Below are 15,467 nucleotides of genomic sequence, written 5' to 3' on the forward strand. Positions count from 1 at the left end.
TGGCCAAAAGGCAGAAGGAACCAAGGAAAGGTCAATGCATAATGCTCATGGCTGCATTGGCAGCTCAGTTTGTTAGGAGCCCTGTAAGTGCCACTCAGCCACTGATCTTATTATCAGCCATGAAGTGCCCAGTAATTCTCCTCTGGGTTGTGACTGATCCAACCAGTCAGGCCAACAGCCAGTGCAGACACAACAACCTCATTTCCTTCTGCTGTTTCACCCCTACTTTCACTTTCTCCATTCACCTCCACCCCCCAAGAACAGGACATGCTGTGCAACAACACACACATTAGCATCACCGTGCGGGCAAAGAAATGCATCTACAACCTCAGCACAAAATCCCGAGCTGAAATGTCACATCACAGTCCTGAAAGCAGATGTTTTTCATGGGAACCCAAGTTAGGTTCAAGTTCAGGCTGGGACTATATTCCACAGAATAAAGGTGATGCATATGTCCTCAGCTCAGGATTTCCCTCTGGGTTTCTCTGCTGGCAAAAGCAAGCATGACCCCACTGCTTGCTCATGCTGGTTACCACTTGTAGTTTTTATTTCCTCCTTCAAAACCACCCTAAGAGAGGCAGAAGGTGGTGAAAACGAGTCTGATGAGGACTGAACGCACCCTTGCACATTTGCTAAATGCTGAAACAGGCTGCTGAGAAGTGCCAAGCTCATCAAGGGCACGTGGAGCAGGTGAGGGGCAATATGCTCCAAATAACTTGGGAGACAGTGTGGAGATGAGAAAACTTTAGCCCTCCTCAGCTTGTTTCAGAGACAAAACTACCTTTGGCCCTTTCACAGACTCAGCTGATCTCAAATATAATGGAGGCACAGATCTCCTCTCAGGGTCAAGGAGCAAAGTAGAGGGCAGTGTCTGAGCAAGTAACGAAACAAAAATCAACTGAAACAAAGACAGGCATTTAGATGAGGAGAAGAAGAAAGAGTTGTGTAAAAGCAATGACATTTCTAATGGAACAAAAAGCATATTAGCTTAAAGCCAAGTATTGGATCCAGGGATAAGATTTGAATCATCCCCTTGGAACTGTTCCACCCTTAATAAAACATTAACTATTCATTGAGAGAGAACACACGTGTGTGATGAATCAGTAGCCTGGCGGGTCTTCTTGTGAGAGGTTAGACTTCCTGAGCACCAGTCACTCTTCTAGTAAATGTTAATTGTTTATCCAAAGTGGAACAACTTCAAAAGGAGAGGTTGAGGTCCTTTTGACTGCCTCCACCTTGGGCAAGGCAGTGACAGAAGAAGTGGACCAATTCCTTAACTGTTCCACCATTCAGTAAAGGTGACACTCAAAAACCTCTTAATTTGTTTCCCAAAAACCGGAAATATAATGGGGTTTGGTCAGAAAAAAAATCCAGAAACCAGAATCTCTCTCAGTACCATCTGACTTGGATTTAGCCTTGCATTTTTCAGCTGCAGAGCAGCCCCAGTGTTGACCCAGGGGAAAGAGCCCTTTCCAGGCCCAATTCTGTCACCCCAGCCTTATAACTGCAACCACAGACCTGCCAGAAGAGTCGTGCTATTATTCAAAAATAAGCTGACTAGATACCACACAGAGACAATGTGATTTCTACATGCAGTGCCAAAAGAAGCCTCTCTGACAGTAGCCAGGAATGGCTCCTCTGTAACAGCCAGCCACCTGTCTTGGGCTTTGTCATGCTCCAGAACAGTAGTAAGTCTGTTTTAATGAAACAGTATGCAAAACCATAAATCAGCTAGTCACACTTACCTATATTCACTGGTCACAATCAGCTCTTAGCCAGTATGTTTTCAAATCTTATTTATGCTTGACATCAACTATTTCCCAGAGGATCAATTCCTGCTAGCAGGCTGAATGCTTGAAAGCAGTGTTTTCCAGCCATTTTGAAAGCAAGGAGTAATCTGCCACTGTGGGGGAAGAGAAGCCACTATCCTAGTATTATTTTTTGTTTGTTTTAAGTTGCACACTTTCTCTGGAGTATTGTCAGTGAGAAAAGCCATTTTCCCATTGCTATGACCAAAAGGTAGGGTGTTTTTTAGCCATCATGTCTCCTTTCATCTTCCTATGTGTTATGAATCAATCAGGGACTGCAAATCACAGGCTGCACAAGACTGCTGTATTGCAAATATTGCCTGTCATTGTTTACTTGCCCTTCTGTCTGGGGAAAGCAGATGTTTTGCTCAGTCTGCAATGGGACTGCACTGCTGACCCTTATTTACACCTCAAGATTCAATGTACACACATGGAAAGAGGGATCTGCCTTGCCATGCACATACTGGGTGGCACACGCCCCAGTGCTGCGGCATTTTCAGGACAGAGGAAATGCAGCTGAGCAGAGGGACAAGAAGGAAGCAAGAGTGACAGCCCCAGGAGCAAAGGACCTGGACCTGAGAGGGACAGGCTACTGCCAGAGATCCCACAAGATGCTTGGCTTCCGGTGCATAGGATGGTCTAGGAGTCCTGTTTTCTCCTACAGAGATCCCTTGTTGCCTCCTGCTGCTGGGATGAGAAGGAAACTGGTTCTCTTAGCACACCAAGAAAATTCTTTTACACTTGGACATTACTTCTTGGTTTGTAACTCAAACTGATAAATAGAACTCAAAGGGGAAAACTGCACTGAAACAGTTGGGATAAGAGTGTGAGGATCACAGGTTCTAAGGAGCAGGCATGGGCAATATAACATGCAAACTGTTTGCAGATCAAGATGAAAAGCACTAGATGGATTGTTTTCCTGACACTGTGGAGCTCTTCCCTTTTCACTGTGCAGTGCCAATGTCAGCTGGGTGCTTTTCATTCCTTTCCAATTCAGACAACTCAACTGTGTGAGCCATCCAAGTGGATGGCTGAGCTAGATCAAATACAGGGCATGCTTTGCTAAATTAAATAAGAAGTTAGTAGAAAAAAAGATTACACCAAGCCCTAGGAATTGCCTGGCACATCTCTGCTAGACAGAAAGCAGCAGGAACTTCCACATGAATAATCCTCATGTTAGAAGGCCTGCCACTAGTTCTGAGTGAATTAAATCTGGGCAGCAGAAGCAGAGAAGATACACCAGATTGAAGTATCTTGAGACTTCATGTCTTCCTAGAAAAAAAATTAACTCCTTTAGTTATTTCTTCTTAAGGGAAAGATAGATGGGCTTAAAATGAAGGAGGAGTTTTTAAAATCTTGCTGGACATGAACAGGCACAAAACAGCTCCAATGTGGAGCAGAACCACAGAATACTTGAGGTTGAAAGGGGCCTCTGAAACTCTCCTGCTCAAGCAGAGCCACATGGAGCTAGCTGCCCATGACCATGTACAGATGACTTTTGAGCATCTCCAAAGATGGAGATCCACATCTCTGAGCACCCTGTGCCAGTGCTTGGGAGCAAGAAAAAAAAAAGCCAAAACAAAAACAACCTAAAACCCCTTTTTTCTTGATGTTCAAGGAACATTCTGCTGAGGTTTATTTGGGAACTAAAAATGCTAGCAGTAAGAATGACGTACCATTGTGAATTTCCTTGAATATCCCTGGATTTCAGAGCTAATCTTGGAACACTTGCACAAGTTGCCTAGAAACCACCAGTCCAGCCACACCACCAAGTGCAGGCTGGGCCCGTATGGTACAGCAGATACTTGAATGTATCTATTATAAACATGTACTACCTGTCACCAAATCATATGAATGAGAACAGAAATTATACCCATACTCCAAATATATGTCATTATAGCCATGTCCTATTATCATGCATGCAGAAAACCACATTTTACATAGAATCATATGTATATGGGACATATATTGACATGCATCCTCCCCTACCTCTCTCAACCACATTGGAAATCAAGGCAGTTAGTTCCACCAAAGCAAGAAACCTCTCTTACAGGAAATGGAGCAGACTTAGTAGTCTGGCTTTCAGGCCCTTCTATAAAATTACACACAAGTTACACAAAAAAAAAAAAAAAAAAAAATCTCTTCATGGTTAAGGAAAAGAGTTATATTTGTAATTAAGCAAGAGATTGCACTGGTGTAAAAAAAAGAAAGATCAAACCAAATCTAAAGCATCGTAGTAAAGTGAATATAATGTATTTATGACACCCCAGGAAACATGTTATTACAGTTGTATAAAAGCAATAGTTCCAGGTTCCTTGCAAGCCAACTGCTAAAATCATTAAAGCTTCCTGGAATAATAGTGTATTCCCTCATGCCTTAGCTAGACCTGTCAACAACAGGAGCCCTGAGGAATCTGCCATGTTTGCTGGTTACTGCTCTCCTCCTTGTGGTTGTTCAATCATGTCATGATGCTCATCTCAAGGGCAGAGCACAGCTGTCTGACTTCCTCTGGAGCCTACCAGGACCATTCCTGGAATGACCCCACAGCTGCAGAGGGGCAAACCAGCTGATGTGCCATGGGAGATGGCTACCTTGGACATCTGGGACTCTCCACAGGACTTGGCCTTCCTACCCTGCCTCCTCCTTCTCCTCTTGAGACATACCCATTTCTTCTCTTCCTCAATATACCCTCCTCCCTCTTCTGGAGCACCCTTTGCATTTATTTATTGTCACTGCATCTCCTTTATCTCCTGCTCATTCATAGCAACCCAATCACCTCCCCCAGAGAGGAGCAGCCCTGCTCAGAGGGAATGGAGCAGCACAAGCAAACTACTGGGCACAGCTGGCTCATCTTCAGCTGCCCAGCTTTCCACCCACTCTAGCCCCAGCCCTTAGCACTGCCTGGGGTTGTTGTGACCCAAGGGCAGGATGCAGCACTTCACCTTCCTGAACCTCATAAAATTGTCCTCATTGATCCAGCCTGTCCAGTTCCCTCTGCAGAGCCTTCTTGCCCTCCCAGCAGATCAGCACACCTGTTCAACTTTGTGTCATCTGTGAACTGACTGAGGGGACACTTGAGCCCCTCTTCTCTCTACCAGTCTCCTAAACAGGCCAAAGTCTGCCCTCTAGAAGTACAAGACAGAATTTCTGCTGAGGCCCTTCTTGCTTCTCTGTGGATCAAACCTCTACCATTTTGTTATTGCTGTGCCCAAGAGGCCTCCAAATACTACAAGTTCTTCACTATTCACAAATACCAGGTTCAGTGGTGGACCCGGCTCCTTCACCAGCTGCATCAGGAGTTGTCAGCCACACACTCCAGGAACCTTCCTAGGCTGTGTCCTCTGCTGTGTTGTATTTCCAGCAGACTTCTGGTCAGCTGAAGTCCTCCCCCAGGGGCCAGTGACTGTGAGACTTCTCCCAGCTGCTTGTGAAATATTTCAGCTGCCTCTTTGCCATGCAGACTCCCACCAGGATACCTGCCTTGCTGCCTTCTGATTCTAACCTGTAAACATTCAACTCTATCCTTACTGGCATTAAGTTCTAGACAACTCTCCCTAACTGGAGAGGGCTACCCTGTTGTCATTACATTGCAAGGGTTCCATATTGCTAGAGTTTCGTACCTCCTTTATGGTTCTTGTTGGCAGCTCCTCCAGGCACTGACTCTTCCTTGTCCTGACAGCAGCCAACTGACTCCAGTTCTCCCAACCCACTCTTTTATAACACTCTCCTTATTGGCTACAGCTGTGGCCTGTTAACATCAGGCCTACTCCTAATCCTTAATGATTGGCTCAGCTGCAACTCTTTAGGGGGTAAGATTACTTCCTATACCACCTTTATTTACTTATGTTCTATCCCCCTACAATTCCCCCTTTTTCTTTTAATTACAGAGTTGCAGCATTTCTAGAAGGACACGTTCAAATAAATTAACTTCGTGATACATTCACACATTTCATTCAGAACTAATAGTTATACAAGTGTTCAGACATCATATTATAGTACAAATATATATTTCTAAGTGTTAGTTCATTTTGTAGCTTTTCTCAGTTTACAAAGTACTTACCTTCAAAATATTTTATACTCATGTTTAACAGACATTAATAGCTGAAATTGATATATTTTACCAATCAATAAACACATTGTACCAAATAATACAACTAAGCTTTCTTTCCTGAATCACCACAGGATTACGTTGGTCGATACTTAAGTTCTTTTTCCAACTCACTGCAGGGTCATATAATTTAATATTTGACTCCTTTTTCCCCAAATTCATGCGGTCATAGAGTTTAGTATTTGGTCCTTTTCTCCTGAATCCACAGGGGTCCTGTTTCCCCAAATCCACAGGGGTCATATAGTCAAGTCCTTTTTCCCAAATCATGTCAGGATCACCATTTGTTGTCATTACATTGCAAGAGTTCTACATTGCTAGAGTTTCGTACCTCCTTAATGTTCATTGTAGGCAGCTCCTCCAGGCATTGACTCTTCCTTGTCCTCACAGCAGCAAACTCACACCAGTTCCCCTCAACCAACCAATCCACTCTTTTATAACACTCTCCTTATTGGCTACAGGTGTGGCCTGTTAACATCAGGCCGGCTCCTAACCCTTAATGATTGGCTCAGCTGCAACTGTTTAGGGGGTAACATTACTTTCTATACCACCTTTATTTGCTTATGTTCTATCCCCCTACGCTACCCCACCATCTCTCCTTCTTAACCTGCCCCTTCTGAAGTGTTTCTAGCTATCCATTGCAGCATTCCACTTGGAGGAGCCTTCCCCTAATGTCTCTGTGATGGTAACTGAATTAGTTTTCCTGCTCCCTCTGTGTGCTGCCCTCTGTGTGCACGGGTGTAGATCTACCTCAGCTGGGCTTTTGATCCCACCCACCATCTTTTTGGAAGGAAGCAGCCCTAATTCCCAATGACCTACATTATAGTTGTTAGTAAACAATCAATCACAGGGATAGTGCATTGCTTTTGGGGTAAAGCTACTCCCTGTATTATTTTTTTTTTCTCTGCTTAGGGGGGAAAAACAATCATAACAAGCCTTTCCATAGGCCTCATGATTATTTAACTGATACTAAGCAGATGAGGACACAGTGGTGATGCATTATTCTTCTGAAGCACAAGCCATGGATGAAGCTATGAAAGAATGGTGATTCCAGCTTTGTAAACACCATTTGGAATAGCTTGGATCCATGGCTAAATTTAGGCTTAAAAGACAACTTAAAAGACAAATCTCTACAGTGAGATAAGCCACATGAAGACAAGGGAATCTTTATTTTTGAGCACATTTGGAACAACAACTGTTGAACTAGACTAAGACACTCAGAGGCAAAATGTTCTCATCTGCATAATTTTTTGCTTTTCAGACTTCCTTCCAGATCATCTGGTTCTAGAGAATAAAAAAGGGTATCCTGCACTAACACTTCTCATTGTTCCACTATGGACACAGCTTTGCCTGTCCATAGTGGAACAATGAGAAGGTCTTAGAAATGACGGCTCCTGTCCAATGGTTTCAAAACCTAGCAGCAACGCCTGAGCAAATTTGCCATGTAATCTATTTCAATTGTTTGGCTTTGCTCAAATAATTTTGAAGGATAAGAACCAAATTTTTGGCTACATTTTTGTAACATTACAAATCAAGTAGTGACATAAATGTAGAGTGAAAAAACACTAGAAATTATGTGCCATTTGAGAATTTACAGATCTTTAGTTTTTCTATCAGGATAGGATCATATTATCATGAAAGCTCTTCACAGTCTAAGCACTTAGATTATATGTATAATTAAAGCTGTATTATGTCTGTATTGACCATAAACAACCACAGCGTGCAAGCAAAGTGCAAACATATGGTAAGAGACAGAATAGAAAAAGAAAGAAAATCTTTTGCTACAAATAAGAAACTTGTTGCAGGAAAATAACCTGTCCGACAACAAAGCCCTTCAGAATGTGCTACATACAGAACCATATCAAACCAGAGCTACAGGCACACACCTCCTTTCACAGGCAGATACAAAATTCTTTACTTATTACTTCCAGGCAGGTTTTAGACACTGACAGCCAAAGCACGGCTGGGTTGTTTGGACATCTAAAAGAAGAGCACTTGCTGTCACCTGAGTGGCTCAGTTCAGCTCTGCTCACCCAGGCAGCCCAGGAAAAAGCAGCTCTTTCTTTCTCTCATTCAGCAATCTCTACTCAAAATTTCTGCAACACAAAGAACTAAGATCCAACCTGCAAAAACAGGAGCAAAAAGAAACTGTTTCCGTGAAGCCTTAGCAGGATCTACAGTCACAGCTGGTAAAGACTTTTGCTAATGGGAAACAGCAGAGGGAACTGATTTAACAAGTAAATTAAGTATTTTCTACACCTTGTATATGCAGGTCTCTTACCCTCAGGCATACTGTCAATGAATACAACTGCAGCTCCCTCATCACAGCCCTGCATTCAATACCACTTTTGTCAGGAGAAAAGTGTCAGGGCTTTCAGGCAAACTGTAATAGCAGGCCATTGCTTGCAGGCCCTGAGTCTAATTATTGGCAAAACAGCACTTGAAGATTTAGCTTTAGTTTGCACTGTGCTTGTTCTCTGGCCATTAGCAAGTATTTAAATAGAATTAATTGGCTACTTGCAAGGTCATCTCAATAATTTTTGAGACAAAGCCTAGTGAGTTCTCACACATGCAGGGTTAACGGTACACAGAGCCCAACCTGCCAGCAATGAAGTGTGCAGTACACAGCCTCAGTGACACAGCCAACTATTTCAGTCCTCAGATTAGTGATCCTTTTTCTATGCAGAACTACACATAGGCAGAACCTGTGTATAGTTATCCCAATCCCTCTATATTTAGGGCTCAAACCTTTAAGAGAAATGGTAACAAGAATGAGCAAGGTGAGAGAAAACTGGAGAGAAAGGAATTTAATTTTGCTGAAAACGACAAACTGGTCTCTTTCCCCCTCCACCAAACTCATGCATTTACCTTTGAAAGCAAGCACAGTTCAGCAACATAGTCCTAAGAGATTCCCTTTTAAAATCACTCAAATAGTCCCATTCTAAGGGCAGCATTTCCCTCAGGTACATGCTTCTTTGTCAGGAGAGAACTTAAACTCCATGTTTCTTTTGTGGTTAGCAGCTGCATTAAACAATTAAATTAGCAATGTATATTTTACAATTAGGAATCTATTGTGCTTGAGCCAGTTCTTAATTAAGAGCCAATGTGTAGTTTGATTGCATAGTTTGCATAGTTAACACCACACAGATTTAAATCCTATCTTTGCTCAGGAAGTTGCAACAGCCTGCAAATCAACAGCTATCTACTGTAGATCATGAACTTCTCAAACCATTTATTATATTGTTGGCAGAAAATTTACCAAAAAAAGACAGGGAAAAAATCAGGAAAAAACCCCAAGAATAGGCATGGAAGTCTTATAAATGTTCACACAGTTCTAATAATACTACAGCAAAATGACAGATGTGACATATTTAAACAATTCTGAACAGCAAACTGTGTGTGTGTCCTAGGAGATAAGGTGTAGCTTGTAGTGGCTGACTCAAAATGGATAATCAGAGTTATGATATATTGACAATTAAAACTAAGAAAAGAAAGCCATGCCTTATTGCTGACTTATGTTTTTTTTTTTTTTTTTCAGAACTAGAATAGGCATAAGAGTTTCATGTTAAAACTGGATTGGTACATTAAAAGCAGTGTACTATGGAAAAATTGCTCTAACTGTACCTGTAGTGGGCTCTGAAATAGCCATTACCATACAGAAAACAGATGTCAGTATCACCGGGAAAATGTCAACATGCTGCTCTGGAGACACTGTATGAAATATCAGAAATGATTTAAAGAAGAAAATGTTTTCTCACTGCATCCATCTGTGGATACATTCAGATTTTTTTTTCCCTGAAGGCAATAATAGAACTGCAGAAGATCAAGACAACACAGGACATGCAATGAAGATCTATCAAATCATTAAATACACAAGGAAAATAAACAGGGAATGATCATTTCCTTTTCCTTGATACAGAAGAAATAGGCAGTTAATCAGGTTATCAAGCAGCAGGCTTAAAACCAACAAAAGAAAATACATTTTCAACCTCTGCTAAAGGTCCAAAGTACATCTTCATCAAAACCTAAACTGATCAGAGCTACAGAGCATTATTCTTCTATATATTCTAAACATAGTAGCTTATATTCAAATTATGGTTCACAATTTCCAAACCTGTAAAGGTTCCTGAAGGTGCCTTCAGGCACTCTGCAAAATTTCTTTTATCTCTTCCCCTGATTTTTGTTACTGCCCATTTCTGAATATGAGGTACCTGGCTATATGGACCACTATGGAGAGCTCTTGTGCATTAATTAGCCCTGGTGTAGGCACAGCTCAGCTATAAACAACACTCTTAGCAGTAGAACTTACCTTGGTGTGGAGAACAAAAAGAAGTCAGGTTAATGTAAGGACCCTGAAGCTGCATCTTCAGCAGAGTGCCTCTCATAACAGTGCTGGTGAAAGTATTTTGTAAGCTATTTCATAAGCTTTGTCTATGTTTCCGTGATCATGGAGAATATGAGAAAGCTACAAGTTAATTTGTGCTGGCACCAGGACATTCAGAGACCTAAAAGTCTGTACTTGGCTTAATACAGAGTTCACCCAAAATCAGAACAGAGACAGCATTATGTATTTCTAATTGGTCATAAGCAACATTTCGTATATGGAACTCAGCATTCCCAAACTATTTGATCAGACTTTAAAAGAGATGAGGCTGAAATAAAAATCCACTGAATCCATTTGTTCTGCAGAAAAAGGCAGTAAATTATCTTAATTAATGTTGTCATTGTGAGTTCTTTGCTGAAGTCCCTTAAAAAGTAAGAAATTTAGCTAGTTCCCAAAATCAGGGATGATTTCACATAGGAATCAACTGAAAAGTTCCATCACCAAAATCTGTGTTGTCATAACCTGCTGTCACAACAGTCTGGTTTTGTCTGCAAGCTCCCTGTGCAACTGGGTGTTTGCACATGCATGTGTGAGGGAAATGACTGATCTGGAGCTTGCACATGTGCCTTGTTCTCCAGGAAATTTACATCAAAATAGGAGACTTCAGTGAGGAACTCTCCAGGATTATTTGAAAGGAAAACTAAAGAGCCTCTCTTGAGACCTTTTATGAAGCCCTTCATTTAAAATATCTTATTTGGTTATCAGTAGATAACCAAAAGATTTTTTAAGATGATATGGCTTCATCTGAAAGAGCTTGGTAATCAAAGGAATAAAACACAGTTTTTTCATTTAATTCCTTCTGTCAGCTGCAAACAGATTCCACATCTGGTTGGTTTTCAAAAACAAACAGCAACAAAATGCAAAAAACAATGTACCAATTTAAAAATACCAAGAAACAAGGTAAGGAGCACTTGAGTGCTAAGCACTGCCATATACAATATGGTGTGGGGGTTTACAGAGATTTATATGGCATCTGCTGGCCTCAGGAGTGCAATATCAAGGAAAAGTTGTCTGAGTGCTGCCTGGTACAGAAGGCAGCAGTCAGAGGCTATGTTCTCAGGCATTCTCATGACTACTGTCCTGACCTCATTCTTTTGGCTTTCTTAATTTTACAAGTTTTTGCATTTGGTGGGCTAGCAGAAAGCAAATACCATTGGAAATCCTTGTGAAAAGTTGTACCAGAGGTGCTTCCCCATCCTGGAGAGCAAGACCTGGGCTCTGAAGGAGAAAGGAAGCTTGAGCAGCTTTCAGATAAATTAGAGCCCAAGAAGGAACAATATATGGGATTTTTTAGGTAGGCCTTTCTTTTTCAAATGTTTTATTTCTAAAAAAACCAAAAATCTTCCCACCTTCCTCCTTATAGAGGAGGAAATAAAAAATGGCAGTACAATTTCCATACAGACAATGAGAAAAATGCAGTAATGCTGCTGTATTTAGAGTGAGTGCAGGAGATAGCCCACACTCCAAGTACAACAGAGGAAGACACCACCACATGCACCAGAGAGGGATGGTAAATACAGTAATGGTGTGGAATTGGATACAGGCCAGTGCCTCCTAGAGGTGTCACTCAGACATCCCCTCTCCCAGCATGACCTCCTGGCCTGGCCTAGCCCTCACTGAGGACTTTTCCCCTGGGATCCATGGGTTTCATCCACCTGCTCCTGCTGCGCTGCAAAGGAGACTTTGCTGCTTGTGCCATGCCAGGGTATTTCATTTCCTGACCTCTTGGTTAATAGAACTGCTCCTACCAACCTTAAACAAGACTGGTTCTGCATTCTGTGCATAGCTGTGAAAAGCAAAACTTCCATATCTTGGGAATTACCACAATTCTATGGTGAGAAGGAGATCTTGGCTGCTGGCTAGAACTACCAGCCTATGCAGAGTTCCTTTTGAGTATGAATTACTTGCAATGAGCACCAGAAAAATGCCATAGCAAGCAGCAGAATGACCGTGTCATTGAGCCTGAAAGGTAGTGTTTATTCCTAAACTAGTTTTATTTTTCAGACTCCAGGCTGTATTTCTGCCCTGTATTTTTTCCCATCCAGCAGGATGTACTGTTCCTGCTGACAGTGGTTAAGCCCACACATGGAAAAACAGTTGCACCAAGCTGAAGAGAGGCAGCACTTCTCCAGCACTTGCTTACATAGACTTTGCTTGTGTTTTTGGCCAGAACTATCACTTTAAATGGTGCACATTTTAATTCTTTACTAGAAAGGACAGGATGAAGTGGAAACTCAGTCTGACTATTCTACCACAAAGCAACTGATGGGAGCTTCCTACTTTCTTGGTTTAGCTCATGCAGTAACAACCTCTACAACCACCACGTCATCCCTTTCACAGACTCTCACAGTAGGCTTGCCAGACACCTCAAATAATGTTTTTTCATGTTTTCTAAACTCCTTTTTTGAAGGTTAATAATTTGTTCACTTCAGAATGTCATGCTTACATACCCTCCAACTGCTCAGCAGAGACCTGAGAGCCTCAGCAGAGTGCAGCTCTCTGCTGGGACTCTCCTTGCCATTGCAACTCAGCTGGGACAGTTTTAAAAGAAAGATAGAAAGGACGAAAAAAATGCTCCAGAAGCCAGTAAAATTATCAGGCCCTAAAAGAAAGTATCCTGTAAAGAGGAGAACCCGTTTACTGTGTGGGTAATGGCATGGGAAAGTTAGGGGGGAGTTTCTGAAGGAAGGAGGAGCTTGATGGTACAAGTAAATGCCAGGCTGAGTATTTTGAAGTATGTGGTTTCTGTCCTCAGCTTTTGGTGTCTTCATCTAATCTTAAAATGTGGCTATCACCTCAATTAACAGTAAAGCAGGAGTCAAAATCAAGCTCCAGCTGTAACAAGATGGCAAACGTGGCTGCCATCAGCCTGAAAGGCAGGTCCTTCTGTTATTTTAGCTAATAATCCATGGCTGGTAGATATAAACCCATAAATAAATAAATCAGTAGGCTTTCCTAGCAGTGGTGGTTAGGGTGGGCTGCCCTGCCTTTGGGACCATGTGAGCAGTGGTGCTGCTGCTGCTGCACCAGGGTCTGGGTATCTCCCCTGCTGCAGGTGTCACTGACTCTGTCCTCACCATGCCTGGCTGGTGGCAGCAGCTCTGCCAGGGTGGCAGGAGCCAGGCAGGGCCAGTGCCAGTGGATTTGCCATGGGAACCTGCCTGTGGGCTCCTGGGAGGGTGCACAGAGGAGAGGGCTATATTTCATTACACACACTGGCTGAAGCTAGGGTTCAGTTACCTGTGTGTGCTCCAAGCAGGTGTTTGAGTTAGCTCACAGCCATCCCAGCACGTGGGCAAACCCCAGGCAGAGAGCCTCCAGCGTGGTGCTGTCCTGCCACTTGCAGACCGCTGCAGCTGGAGCTGCAGTTCTGCAATTTTTCTTGCATATGACTTCTTCCATGAGTCAGGCAAGGCTGAATCAATATGATTTTTTTCTTTTGTATTTCAAGGATTATTTACACAACCAAAAAAAAATAAATCTCATAAGGAGGAATCCTATTGCAAAGGGTGAAATCTTTGACTTGTTCAGAGCAGTAAATTCCATGGAACTAAGCCAATGTAGGCCAGCTGAGTTTCTGTCCCTTCATATTTAAAGATGGAGGTAAAGACCTGGTCCAAAGTTTTATGATACAAAGATGGTTTATAATGAAAACAGACCAACTCCATACAAATGTTCCCAATATTGAACTTATTTTCATAGTAGACAGTAAGGAGAGAGCAGCACAATATTGGGATTTGAGAAACCTTTATGAGAATTAGACCAAGAAAAAAAATCAGAAAACAACCATTAATGTCCAGGGCTATTTTCAAAACCTCCTTTGCAGTTTTCTCTTCCCTCCTTTTTACAAATGTGGGAACAGTTAACCACTCAGGAAGAACACTTTATAAATTTGGAAACTTAAAGAATTCCCCTTTCAGACTCAGCCCACATTAAAACAAAGAGCTTAGATTTTTTTTAATCTAGTGAAGAATAAACATAATATTTTGTGTGACAAAATACAAAGCAGGCTTTCCACCCCACATTTCAGTCAGCTGAGATTTTAAATAGCTCTTAAAAAGTGTCATGTAACAACCAGGCTAGCAGCACTGCAGTGCAAAAGGGAAGTCTTTCTGACTTTTTACACAGCATACCAAGTAAAGACACCCAGCCCACCAGAGAACAGATCTTACATCCCCTCTGTGGGATGAAAGGACTTTGTTACAGCTACAAGCAGTCTGCACAGTAGTGATCCTGTCAGACAGGGTAAGCCTAATCAGAGATGTCTTCTCCCTTCCAGCCAGCAAGGCTCCCCATCCAGCCAGGGAGACTTGGCCTCATGGGAAAGAATGTCCATGAAACTTGGAATCAGCCTGGTCAGAAGCTTGTGACTCAGCTCCATTTCTCAGCTCTCCTAGCAGCTTGGATAATGCCCTGCCTCCTTCTCCATCTCCCTGTGGTACCACCTCCAGACTTCTGACACTAGCCCTTCTGGTCAGAGTTTTTTGTGCATTCATTTCAAAACCCATCTACTTTTTGATGGAGTGACACACTCACCATCATAATATCTTCAGGGGGTAAAGCAAGCCTGAGTTCAAACAGCCCAGCCTTGACCATTAGCAGCTGCACCAAATGCAGTAAGAGCACAGATACTGTGCAGTCTCCAAGTATTTTTAAATGTGCCTAGAAAAGCAGAAGAGACCAGCATCTCCTTCCTACAAAAAAGCATCTGGTAGCTCAGACAGCAAGTGTCTCAGACTTTTGTCCAAATATGTTCATGGATAAAGAGGCAACAAGGTGCCTGCCATGCTGCAGACACTATCCATAGTGTTGTCCGTGCCTGAGAAGCTCTTCAGGCACAAAAATCTCTGCAAGGTTGGAGAAATGCTTCTCAAACCAACAGACATTTTGCCTAGTATAGTGTTTGCCCAGGACAGTGTTAAAAACAGCAGGGGTTTTGTGAGTGTTATTTAAGTTTGTTGTGTTAGAATGTGTTGGGTTGATGAAGAGCAGAGGAACAAAAAGAAGTTTTAAAATTAACAAAACAAACAAACAAACAAAAACTGAAAAGTATCTCTCTCTCTCTGAACTGCGCAAATTTTTTTCTGCCTTAGCACAGCATGGAATGATTTTTTGTTCGCATGTCTGCACATCTTCTTAACAACCAGAAGAATGTTGTGGCTGGATGAAA

The sequence above is a fragment of the Melozone crissalis genome, unplaced genomic scaffold, assembly GCF_028551555.1.
Source record: "Melozone crissalis strain CALT ecotype California unplaced genomic scaffold, PUWL_Pcris_2 ptg000006l_1, whole genome shotgun sequence".
Classification (NCBI taxonomy): domain Eukaryota; kingdom Metazoa; phylum Chordata; class Aves; order Passeriformes; family Passerellidae; genus Melozone; species Melozone crissalis.